We start from the raw sequence: 13,597 nt of genomic DNA on the forward strand, positions 1-13,597 counted from the left end.
ATCCCATGACCCCTGAGATCATGACCTGAGTCGAAATCAAGAGTTCGTCGCTTAACCAAATGCCATGCCGGCCCTCCCCTTTCTTCCATTCTTAAACTTACCCACCATGAGCAGTCTCCATCATAACCTGCTTCTGCCTAATGGAATGTAATTAATTCCTCACAAATGAAAACTTAACCCTTCTCCCCAAAGGGGGACAACCCAAATTTACATCAGTCATTCAACCCAGATAACTGGGATGTCCATTCTGTGGAGAATAAGCTTAGGAATTCCCTGAGCCTGCACCAAAGGGTTAACAAGGCATAAAGAATTAGCGACAGGATGAACACACCCAAGATTAGGTAAAGAGGGCAAAGGCCCCCAGTATAGGACAAAGATACAAGAATAGAAAAGCCTCAGGATGAAAGCATCAAAAATGAGGTAAACAAGATTAGGTGTTCAGGGCTGAAACGCCCCCCCAACTTAGTACAATAGCAGAAAGCTGCTTTCACATGAAAGAAGGACCAAAATAGGTAAACAGGACTTTAGGCCACAACAGGGCAAAGTTGCCCAGAGTAGATCTAATTAGCAAAAGAAAGGTGCCTAATTAGCAAAAGAAAGGTGCCTTGTTGACCTTGAAGTGCATGCTCTGTCTTTCTTGTCCCCTAGGCAGTTTAGGTAAATAGAGATGGCCCTCATGTCTGCTGTAAACAACCTTCCACCCCGCACCAGAATTTTGTTTTGTATTAACCTAAACCCCTAAGACCACATATCTTCAAAACCCCCTTTTCCCCACACCCATGAGTTAGTGTTCACAGTTTCATTGTCTCTTTGTGTATGCCCATCACTCTTGTAAGCCTTCTGATCCTAACAAAAACAGAGCAAGGACCCTTACTTGGGGCTCTTGTCTCCTCCTGGACATTAGCCTCTCTAGCATGTTAATCCTGCGTCCCACTCTCTCACTGGACAAGAGAGAACTCCAGGCCCAGAGTCTACGACACATTCTTTTTCTAATTCCATCATGATCCAATCTTGATATTCTATAACCTATCCAACAAATTGCAAATAGAACCATCAAAAATGTCACTATATAAAAATAATAGGATATCAGGATTGGAGAAAGAAGGAAATTTTGTCAAAATAAAATAGATCAATATATCCATCTCAAAGCAAGGAGTACAATATGGGTGAATACTATAGTTCTCACTTCTGCATTTAATCACAAGACCATAGCTCATATTTGTCATTTTATCCCATCTCCGATTTGCCTTTCACAAGTATGTCAGCTACTCAGAGTTCTTCATTTGTTGGGGGGGTGGGGGGGTGGGCAATCTTAACCTTCTGCCTGGAGAAGGCTGAGACTTGGATGGTATTGCCTGTTTGGGTTGCTATGGTCTTCCATTAACGTTTACCACTTGACCTAGAAGTACTAGGAAATGCCCCAAACACCTCCCTGTCCCACTGTTTCCCAGTGATAATTAGAGTTGCCCCAACCAGCGCTATAATCCCTTTTGTGCATGAGAAACAAAAGGGCCTGGTAACAACTCAACTTCCAGTTTAGTGGAACCATTTTTTTCTCCTCGTAGAAGCATTTCTACCTTGGATATTCTGACTTCTAAACCAGCAAAGTCTGGAATCATGTGGTTGGAAGCAAAAAACTTGCAAATGGATCTTTAGGTAGAAAAGTGGGAGGGGTCTGGGCTGGAGATGTGAATTTGGGTTTCATCGTTACAATGAAACTAAGATCAGGAATGGGGTGCCCCAGAGAGTGTGAAGATGAAGACAAGAAAGGAGCTAAAAACAGGTCCCTGGGGCACATTGCCTTGCAAGAGGTCAGCAGGGGAAACAGAGCACTGGGGAGCCCACATGGTTGGGTGGTCTTTCTACTGGAGTCCAGCCCTCTCTTTAATGACCTTTCCAACCTCTAGGCCATAACATCCCATCTAGGAGTAGGCATGTCAAGACTTCACTTTTTTTGGATAGAGCTCACATCCCTTCAGCCATGCTATAGACCCAGCGTTACAACACAGTAGTGTCTTACCAGCATTTCTCAGAAATTCTCTTTCTTGAATTCAAAATCTGAAGAAAAGTCAAGAAAACTGAAAAATGGAAAAAAAAGTGTTATAATTCCCCTGCAGGAACTAAGGCTTCATAATCAGCATAGAGATGTTGCTGGTTTGTAAGGATCAACTGATGTCAAGTTGAAAACAAGAGCTGGAAACAGTCCTTCACCATGGAGTTGAAGGTTAATGTCAACATCTCTGGGAACTGGGACAAGAGCTCATAGGTGAGAAGCAATCAGTCTTGCTCATAGCTATTGCCATTATATCAAGATGTGATTGTGGCCCTGTGTGCTACCAATGGTGAGACATTGTTACAAGTAAAATAAATGTTAAGAAGTTTATATGCATGGTATACTTCATATAAATCCTATTATCAGTACTCTAAGAAATAAATTTTGGAAGCAAAATAAGCCCTTAAACTGTCAATTTTGATATGTGAAGTGCTGTTAACCTTGCTAGGATATGAATGTTACCGTCTTTAAGTACTTACCAGGGATGGTCACTGGCATTTGCCTGTGCTTAGCTACTCACTGTGGAAGAAATGTAGAGAAGGAAATAGGAATGTTGTGGAATTCTCAGACATGAAATTAGAAACTGATCTAAAATCTGAATGAGCAAAAGCAATATCAATTTCAATGACAGAAAAAAAAAATCAGGGCAGGCACACAAAGATTTTCATTGTTTAAAAAAAAAAGAGAGAGCATATATGAAGTACCGTGTGCCCTAACACCCAAGCTGAAAATACTTTGAACATTTGCTTGATGGTTCAAATAATGTCAACAAAAACGATTTTTTTTTTCTGTATCTGGAATATTTGTTGTAAAACAAAGATCAAGACTGTCAGATCAAATAATGTGTTGTGTGTTTTAAAAATATCATTTTAGGCACCTGGGTGGCTCAGTTGGCTAAGCATCTGACTTCGGCTCAGGTCATGATCTCATGGTTCATGAGTTGGAGCCATGTGTCAGGCTCTGTGCTGACAGCTCAGAGGCTGGAGCCTGCTTCGGATTCTGTCTCCCTCTCTTTCTGTCCCTCCCCCGCACTTTCTCTCTTTCTCTCTCTCTCTCAAAAGTAAATAAACATTAAAATGATATAGGTGATATATATTTATCATCATATATATGATGATATATATATAATTTTAATGAGATATATATATATATATATAATTTTAATGAGCTTGGGTGGCTCATTCAGTTAAGCATCTGACTTGATCTCTGCTCAGGTCATGATCTCACAGTTCAAGAGTTCAAGCCCCACATCGGGCTCTGCACTGACAGTGTGGAGTCTGCTTGGGATTTTGTTTCTCCTCCTCTCTACCCCACCCCAACTTGTGCTCTCTCTCTCTCTCTCTCTCTCTCGCTTTCAAAATAAATACATAAACTTAAAAAAAATAATAAAAATGTTTTAAGAATGAACATTTTAAAAAATGTTTATTTATTTATTTTGAAAGAGACTGAAAGAGAGGACAGGCTAGGGGCAGAGAGAGAGGGAGAGAGAATCCCAAACAGGTTCCTCACTGTCATTGCAGAGCCAGACTCCGAGCTCTGTCTCACAAACTGTGAGATCATGACCTGAGCCGAAACCAAGAGTCAGACACTTAACCAACTGAGCCACCCAGGCGCCCCAAGAATGAAAATTTTTAAATGTTAAATATTTCTGTTATCTTTCAATTTTTAATGATTTTTATTTATCATTAATTTTGTGTTGATATTTACATCTTCATTTAATGTTTTCTCCTATCAAGTGTCAATTTCAGGTAGGGAGCAATTTTACATGTTATTGAGATATATAATCTTGTCAAAATATATTGGTTCATAGCAATAATAAGCCATGCATTTAACATTATATCTTTTTTTTTTAGAAACAAAAGACCTCTGAAACGTTTAGCACAACCCTATGACAGAAAAAGGATTCGCTGTTTGTTATTTATTGTCGCTCATTTAAAACGCGTAAGTATCGTGTTCTGGAAAATACAGAATAATTTGTGCTTTTAGGAATTTCCAAGAGTTCTCAGGATTCCAATTAGTAGCTGTCAGAAATCTGGAAACACGGCAGACCTGTGGCATCGCCCCTGGTTGGAATCCTGAGTTTACCCAGCTGCAGGGGTGCTGGGATGGGATGGGGAGGGCACCCTCGTTTTGCCCCCACACTTGTTCCCGGTAGCCTCCTTTATATTATAGGGTTTCAGTGAGTTAGTTCATACCCTCTTTGTCCCTCCCCTTCATGTTTATTCATGTCACTCCCCACCGTACTCCCAGATGTGACAACACTCGTTTAATAAGAATCTGTTTCTTGTGCTCCCCAAAACTCTGAAGCTCCCTAATACCATCTAATAACTATAACATCCCTGCCCTCCTAGAGAGGAGATGCCTCCATGCTGGAGGCAATAGGATCTAAGGCTTAGGCACTTTGCCACCCTCTCTGATCTCAGGGCCTTCATCTTAAATACTTCCTCAGGCCGGAAAGGGGTAATATTTGCCAAATGCCTGTCCCGAGCATCTGGTACAATGAAATGATAGCTGTGATCAGTGTTACCGTCCCTGGTGAGCTGCTACTTTGGTGGTCCCCAAAGAAGGACACCTCCATGCAACATGGCCTGTGTACTCCCCTCCCACACTGACTCTGCACCAACCCGAGACCTGCCTTAACCAGTAGAATATGGCAGAAGGGATGTTAGCTCAATTCCTGGCTGAAATTCCTTAATAAGCCCTGCGTGCACCCCTGGTTTGTATTAGCTTGCAAGAGCTGTTCGTTAAATTTTGAGGAATTTTATGAGTTGATCAACATCAAGTTGGTAGCTTGAAATTAGTCTTGGTGGAAGTATGTATACTGCAGAAATTGGCAAATACTATAAACCAAGGACCTTCCCTCCCTCCTTCCCTCTCTCCCTTCCTTCCTTTTTCATTGCCCCCCCCCCTTTTTTTTTCCTGTAAAGCCAGTTCGTTACCAGCACACCACTGCCCAATAGCTTCCACTTCTGGATCTATTTTTTTGAGTTTATTTATTTGTTTTGAGTGAGAGAGAATGCCTGCAGGGGAGGCACAGAGAGAGGGGAGGGAGAGAGAGAAAAAATCCCAAGCGGGCTCTGTACTGTCAGCGCAGAGCCCGACACGGGGCTTGAACTCACAAACTATGAGATCGTGACCTGAGCCAAAATCAAGAGTTGGATGCTTAACCAGCTGAGCCACCCAGGCGCCCCATACCGTCCACTTTTGAACTCTTGTGAGCTCTGAACCGCACATAAGAAGTTCAGCCACCTTTCAGGAAAGACCACCAGGTTGGAAAAGCCCCATGGGGAGAAGAGACCCCAGGACTACATGGTTGAGAACCAAGGAAGCCAGATAAACGACCCAGTCAAGACATTCCAACTGGCCTCCAGCCTTCCCACCTGTGGATGAAGAGGCCATAGACATTCTAGCCCAAGGAGACATTACAGGGATCAGAGATGAGCTGCCCCTGGCATAACCTGTCTGCATTTCTGACCCACAGAACTGTGACCAAATAAAACGTTTATTGTTTTAAACTATTAAGTTTTGGGCTACTTTAGGATGCGTCGATAGGCAGAACTACCATCGATCCTGAGGCAAAGGGCCAGATGGACCTGTGTCCCCTGCCACTGTCTCATTACCTTCCACATCTCTTTCCACATTACCTGGTTCCAGGAAGCGCCCCAGCTCTCTGCACCCCAACAGGGGTGGCCTCGTTTGCCCCTGAGCCACCCTGATCCTCCAGGGATCCCGGAGGATATCCGCCCTCACACTCCTCCCCCATCCCACAGAAGCAGACAAGGAGATAGGGAGTGAAGTGTTCTGCTAGGGAGGGCCCGTGTGGAGCTGAGAGAGGAACAGAATCCCCTCCCTTCCCTGTTGACATTTGAAAAGGACAAAATTAGGAGGAAGGTAAATGTTACTCTTCTTTTCTCCCAGGGACCAGGGAAGAGGGAGGCCAACCCCGGGCTCTCATTGTTTCAAGTTTGGCGAGGGGGCCATGCTGGGCATGAGGTCACTGTAGGATGAGGGGGTCATTGCTGATGGGCTTAGCATCCTCCTACATTCATAACAGCACAGCAATTGAGCACTTGCCATGGACCAGGAATGCTGATAAGAATTTTACATACCTTGTCTCATTTAATCCTTACAGTCCTACGTGAGGCTCCACGGTTACCCCTGTCTTGCCTGTGAGGAAACAGGCTCAGAGAAGCCACGTGGTATGTTAGTCTGCTCAGGCTGCCGTTGACAGAATTCTGCAGACTGGGTGGTTTAGACAATAGACATTTATTGTCTCATAGTTTTGGAGTCTGGAAGCCCAGGATCAAGGCGCCAGCAGGATTGGTTCCTGGTGGGATCTCTTTTACATCAGCCGCCTTCTTCCTGTGTCCTCACCTGACCTCTCCTCTGCGTGCACGTGGAGGGGGCCGGGTAGAGAGAGAGAGAGAGAGAGAGAAAGAGAAGGAGAGAGATCTGGTGTCTCTTCCTCTTCTTAGAAGGATGTCAGTCCTATCAGATTAGGACCCCACCCTATGGCCTCCTTCAACCTTAATTACCTCCTTGTCTCCAAAGAATCCACGGCACCGAACAGGTAAGACTTGTGTTCCCAAACAAGGAAGAGGTCATGTTCAGCAGGCCTGTGTGACCTACACAAGGTGATACTGGCTGAGAGAAGACACGGGGTCAGCTTCAATGAAATCCTGGGTGACACACGGCGGCCCGGGGACCTATTTCTTACCCTCCAGGCTGGTGCTGCTACCCCAGTGCTTCACATCCATAGCGAGCACCATGAAGCTGACCTGGACCAAGGATTTTGACCCGCCACCCTGGCTGGTGAGTGGGAAGGACTGATTCTAAAGCGAGCCGGTGTATTCGTCATCCCTCTGACTGCAGCCTTGGCCTTCACGCTGGCTCTCCACCCCCCTTCTCTGCCACGTGTGGGCAGGCTGGGCATCGCCGGGAGCCAGGTGGCTGCGGCACCGAGAGGCAATTTATGAACTGTGGGTATTTTGTCTGTTTACTTGAAAGCACAAAAATTTGTCACTTGTGTGGGTAATTTGCTGCTAATTACGAGCTTACAATCTGCAGATAGGAAAATCAGGGCCAACGTGCGCTTCTTGAGGAAGAGGAAAATTACCCCAAGTACTGTGTAATTATACACTTAGCGGGCATAGTGCTCCCAACCCTCACCCTTCCCACGAAGGGCTGACGGTGCAGGGTGAGTTTGCACACACGCCCACTGAGGCTCCCTCCTGGGGAGGGGAGGGGCACCCTGCTGCCGAGGCCCTGAGACGCTGGGCACTTGGCCTCATGCCTTCCCTCTTCTGCTGAACAAAGAACGAAGGTGAGGAAAAGACTGAGCTACCTCCCTCAGGGAGCGTGCAGTCTGATGGAGAAGACACAGTTCCTGGTTGCAGGGGCCCCCCCGCTCTGACGGGGGGTACAGGATGCCTGCCCTCCGGGAACCCCTGATCTGACATGCCCATGCGGTGGGGGAGCCCTGGGTCTGTCAGAAAGGCACAGTTCCTGCCCTCGAGGGCTCCAAGTCTGATGAGGAGGGCGTGCTGTTGTCCGCAGGGAGCTCTCTGATGAGGAAGGCACAGGCCCTTGGGAACCCCGTTTCATGGGGTGAGACACAGCTCCTGCCTTCAAGAAGGAGAAACAGCCGTTGCCCTCAGGAAGCCCTTGTTTCGATGGGACAGACAAGCTCTTGCCTCAGGGAGTCCCTGGTCTGATGGTGGAGACAAGCGCCTACACTCAGAATACAGTTTGATGGGGAGACAGAGCCCCTGATTTATAGTTGTCTCTGAGCTTCTTTCTGTCCACCTCCATGAAAAAGGATCTAGTGACAGTGAAACTCAGGTTAGCACGTGAATCACCCCACTCTGTTCTGGAAGGTGTGACCCAACCCCCAAAGCCTTATACCCGGTACCCTCTCCCCCAAGACCCTCACACCTTTCAGCTTCCATCCAGCTACCCCTGGAGGATGAGATAGGTGGTCCTAGAAAATCCCTCTCCCTTCCTTTCTTCCTGATCCCTTTTATTTGCTGGCCTAAATCATTCATGATTTTCAGTAAAGGCCTCCATGGCCCCTTCCCAACCCCCTCCCCTTCCAGAAAATACTATTTAACAGAAAGGTGACAGTTATGTAATTTAGTCTCGGTCTCCATTATTGATGAATTTGACCATGAAATATTTAGGCTCCTCTGTGTTCTGCCACTCAGGATCTGGCAGTAACAATGTCACATTCCAGTTTATCCTCATGGAAAAGGTGTCAGTCAGGAATGCCCTGCCTCACCCATCTAAGGCTACCTCTGCCTGCTCAGCACCACCCCCAGCTCTCCCCACTCAGGGCTCCACCCAAGAGCTCTTATAGACAATAGCGGTTATTTTGTCCCCCAGAGATCCAGTCTCACCTCCCCACCAGCAAAGTGGCCAGAAACCCTGGAGGAACGTGTGAATTCCAGACAGTATGAGATAGAAGGGAAAGAGGAAGGCAGGGAGGGAGGGACGGAGGGACAGAGGGAGGGAGGGAGGGAGGGAGGGAGGGAGGAAAATATCATGTCTTCGGTACTATAAGTGCTGGCACTGTGTTAACTCATTTAATTCTCCCACCAACCCCATAAGGTAGGTATTATTATGAGCCATTTGCATTTGAGGACACGGAGGTTCAGAGAGGTTAAGACACTTTCCTAAGGTCACCCAGCTAGCCTGTGATAGAGCTGAAATGAAACACTGATCAAGCTTGCAAGCCTCTGTTGTCTCTACCCCACCACGGTGCGAACAGGTTCTGCCAGAAGACACAACTTGGCCAACATAACACACACATCCGGTGACTCCCAGTCCAGTGCTCTTTCTGTTCTGGATCATAGTTTTTAGCTGGGAATTCCAGGCGGAGTGGGAAGGGCTCAGGGGAGGAAAGAGAAGACAGGGTACTTGTCCTCAAAGAGGACAAGGATTTCCAGCCTGATGGCGGAGATTAGTGCTGGCCTAAGTGAGGGTTGCAACCAGGGAAACTGAGGCCTGAGCATCATCTTCCTGCCCTGGATGCCGGAGGGAAGGACTTTGGGTCTTTTAACACGGCACAACCCTTCAGGCTTCTCTGTAACCCTCTGGGGGTGCTGTGCCCCTAAAAGTCATTGAGAAGATCTCCTTTCTCCTAGCTTTGCAGATCCCCAGTCTGTCTGTCTGTCCCTGGCTACAGATGATTGATAAGCAGCTCTGGTGTGATGTTAAAATATGCATTAGGCTAATTGCATGCTAATTAAACAGACGATGCCATTACAGCTGCTCAGGGGCCTATCTGTGCTCTGGGCCATCCCAGGGCGGGTGGCAGGGCTGGGGGCCTCAAGATACTAAGGACCAGGCTGGCAGGGCGACGGACAAGGTGACCCCCAGAGGGAGCTGAAATGTCGTCAGGCTGAAGAAGACTGGCAAATGGAGTTTACAGGCATTTGAATACAAGGAGGAGCTTTCTAATCATGAGTCACACTAGCTGTTGAATAAGGGTTGAGCTTCCCGTTGGTGGAGTTAAGCAAGCAGATAAAATGAGGATCCCTGCAGCATTTTGTGGAGAAGGTGAGTGAATGATGCGATAGCTTCCATTTCCAAGATTCTGGGTTCCTATGATACAGGACTGGCGGCTCTCGGCTTTCCCGCGACCCCCGCAGCCATCCCCTGCCCACACAGGGAACAGGGAGGAGTCTGGAGATCTGCTTCTCCCCCACCAAACAAGGGCACATATGGTATATGTCCTGTGGGCCCCAGAGCTCTGGGAGACAAACAGGAACCCATGAAGAGGCCCCCGCTTCTGAGCCCCATTCCTGTCCCTGCAGGAGAGAGGTTTCTATCAGGGTCTGGGGACAGGCTCGTTTCATTTCATCGTCTGGCGCCTCGTGTGTAAATATTTCATGTCCCCATTGAATATTTTGGGATGATTATGAATTCTTGATGTGATAAGAACCTTTGTATGTATGAGATGCAGTCAGCCGCCGGGAGGGGAAGCACAGCGGAGGGCAAATCAGATAAATCATCACATACCCTGAGCCCACAGCGAACCAGCCGGCACCCACGCACCTCCTTGCTTGGATGCCACGTAGGTGCCAACCGACACATCATCCAGTTTCCCACTTACATGCCACAGACATGCCAGCCGTGTGCCCGCACACGTCACCACACTCCAACCAGTTACCACGATTCCAGCATCTGTCCACATGCCACCCAGCCGCGGGTCACCCATTCTCCAACCACACACGCCATCCATTGACCCTCTTAGTCACCACTGTTGTCATCACCATCTGCCATCCACCCGGCATGTGATCATTCCCAGAGGACCTCCTTGGCCTGCATCTTCCAGGTCAGAAGAACGGGGATCAGGGGCACCTGGGGGGCTCTGTCGCTTAAGCGTTCGACTCTTGTTTATGGCTCAGGTCGTGATCTCACGGTTCATGAGTTCAAGCCCCGCATCGGGCTCTGGGCTGGCAGTGCGGAGCCTGCTTGGGATTCTCTCTCTCCCTCTCTCTTTCTGTCCCTCCCCTGCTCGCTCTCTCTCTCTCTCTCTCTCCCTCTCAAAAATAAATAAACATAAAAAAAAAAAAAAAGGATGGAGATCATGCCCTGGAAGTAACTATAGCACAGTGACTATAGCACTATAGTAATTATAACCACTATCCCAAGGCCACACAGAGCCAAAACTATTCTTAGGCAGTAAGTTCTCATTTGCCGGTATAACAAAAGCAAATTTTCGTTTGCTAATGAAAACATCTAGTCCATTAAGGGGAAGGGAAAAGAGCAGGAGTGCAGATGAAACCGGGCTACAGAAGCAGAGCGAGTGGGAATCTAGTAGACTTTTCTCTTACTTTGGGATATGTTTGAAATTCTCCATGATACAGCTTGCATGTTTTTTTAAGTCCGGTCCACAGCTTGTCAGAGAGGCACTGTCCCATACATTTCAAGCGCCTCCCTGGCTCTCTGCCCCAAGTGGGGCCTCACTCTGCTGTGGGAAGGGGGGAGACATATTTCACTTGCTTCTCTTCTTTTTCCTTGATAGACCCCCCCCCCCTTTCCCTTTCCCAATCACCAGGCCACTTCTGTCCTCCCCAGGTTTGGGGCACGAAAGGTTTTGCTTGCCTGGTTCTGTCACATACTGTAGTGTGAGGGTCCAGGGGCTCAGCAGGTGCACAAAGCTGCCTCTTCCTCTGGTGGGAACCCATTGCCGGGCTTTCTCACCTGTGGTTGTTCCCTGACATGGGTGTGGCACTCTCCAGCTGTCATTTCATCTGCCCTCCTCTCTGGGCATCTGCTAGACCATCGCTTTGAAAAGAATCCCAGTTGGTGCCCAGATGCTCCATGGGAAATCCTCAGCATCTTTAACCCCTGCAAATGCTGACCCATCTGCCATCATGAGACTCAGCTCACCAATAGCTCGCCCCTCCTAACCTCCGACTTCTCAGCCTCCCCATCTGTCCGATGGCCTGGAGGTGAGGGCCAGCTCTCGGCCACCTCCTTTACAAAGGAGGTCCCGCTGGAGTGGTCTTGCACCCCAATTTGGATATGGGCCAGTTGGCACCTGGTAACTTGGGGCCTCAACTGAGACAGAAATTGTGCCACTTAACTTGGTATTACCCTACGATTCCTGAGCAGAAAGTGATTCATGTCATTGGAGAGAGACAGGATGCGCTTAGGAGATCAAAGACGGAAAATGGGACTTCCTGCTCGCGGGCTGGGAAAACTTGGTGAAGGCAGTTCTTGAAGAGTTGGTAAGTGCTTCCATGTGTGTGGATGAGGGAGGCAGAGTAGGGAGGCCCAGCAGGAGGAAGAGCATAGAAAAGGCTCAGAGGTGAGAAATAGAGGAACGCCTGCCTGATTCAGTATGCAGGTCGATGATATGCCATGTTTAGCACCAGCATAGTACAAGGGACGGGGAAAGAGGGGACTCAAGGTGGGAACATAGGTGCTCTGGGTATAACCATGGAGGGCCTTGAATGCCAAGTAAAAAGGTGTGGATTTTACTAAGAAATGCCATTGCTCTACCTAGGGTCATCTTAGGGGGGGTCCCTGAAAGCAAAGCCCGGGACACATATTCAGTGATGTGATTATGGAGATAAAACTCTCAGGAGAAACTGGGGAACAGGGTAGGGCAGGGGAAGGGGTCAAGGAAGGATATGGTCTCTGCCCAGAGTCTGGCTTCAGCCTGATCCCCCAGGAAGCTCTGGAGAATGAATTATACCACAGATTTAGCCCTGCTTTGAGGCAAGGGGGCTGGCCTTTTGTGCCCCTGAATCAGTCAGTCATTTGCTGCGGGCTGCCCTTGGTACAGAGGACATAGCTCCTGGAAAAGATGGCTCCCATTGGCCCAGGGCAATTCTCCAAAGAAGGAACGGTTGTGAGTTATTGTCAGTCAATGCTCCCAACAGCTGGGGGATAAGAGCACGTGCCAAATGAAGGGGATTTGCTGGGCCGTCAGCAGGGTGCCTTACAAAGGAGGTTTGTTTGGATTTTTAGCTAGAGAGCAGTGGGGTATCATGGGATAGCTGCATGATGGAATATTAATCATCCAATCTTGTGTGAGATGGATCGGAGGCAGGGGTCGCGAGATCCAGATGAGGGCGTAAACTAAGAAGGTGGGGGGAGAGGAGAGGGACAGAGGGGCAGGGCAGACCACAACAGTTGGCAGTGATTTGCCAAGGAATGGGACGAGACGGAGCTCAGACCTGAAGCGTGGGTGGAGGGCGGCTGCCAGAGGCACAGCCTTGACAAGGAAGGTGATGATCTCTGTTTGGGATGTTTGTTGAGTTTTTAGAACCACAGAAACGTTTTCTCCCGCCGTTATGGAGGCTAGAGGTCCAAAATCAAGGTGCGGCAGGGCCATGCTCCCTCCGTAGGCACTAAGGAAGAAACTCCCCTTGCCCCTTCCTAGATTCTGGTGTTGACCAGCAATCCTGGGTGTTCCTTGGCCTGTAGACACATCACTCCAATCTCTGTCTCTTTTGACACATGGCATGCTCCCTGCATCTGTGTCCAAATTTCTCTCTTCGTAAAAACAACATCCCGTCACTGGATTCCGAGCCTATCTCGATCTAATATCGATTGCATCTGCCAAAGGCATGATTTCCAAATAAGATCATATTCACAGGTACCCTCATAAATCTTTTTAGGGGACGCAATTCAACCCATAATGACCATCCAGGAGGAAATGCTTATTGAGCATTTGAGAATGTGAGCTTGGCTCTTGAGAAAACATCTTCAGATTAAACAGCTCCGCGGGTGATGCCAGGCTGGGGCCAAGAGGGAGGGAGGGTCTTAGGCACTGTTCTCTTAATCCCCTGCACGGGGCTCCACAGGATGTTCGGAAGGAGGGAGTGAAGGGGAAGGAGGAGAGACTCTGACCAAGCAGATCCGGCTAAAGATATTCTTAGATGAGAAAACTGGCAGGGGGAGCTGAGGAGAGCTCGAACAGTCTCCCCTGGGGCCCATGGGGTGGCTGTTCAGAGCGAGCATGAGGAGCATAGCACTCCTGAGTTGGGGGGGATCTCAAACGGCTCCCCCAGCCAAAGCCTGGAAATA

The sequence above is a fragment of the Prionailurus viverrinus genome, chromosome B2 (genome assembly GCF_022837055.1).
Source record: "Prionailurus viverrinus isolate Anna chromosome B2, UM_Priviv_1.0, whole genome shotgun sequence".
Taxonomy (NCBI): domain Eukaryota; kingdom Metazoa; phylum Chordata; class Mammalia; order Carnivora; family Felidae; genus Prionailurus; species Prionailurus viverrinus.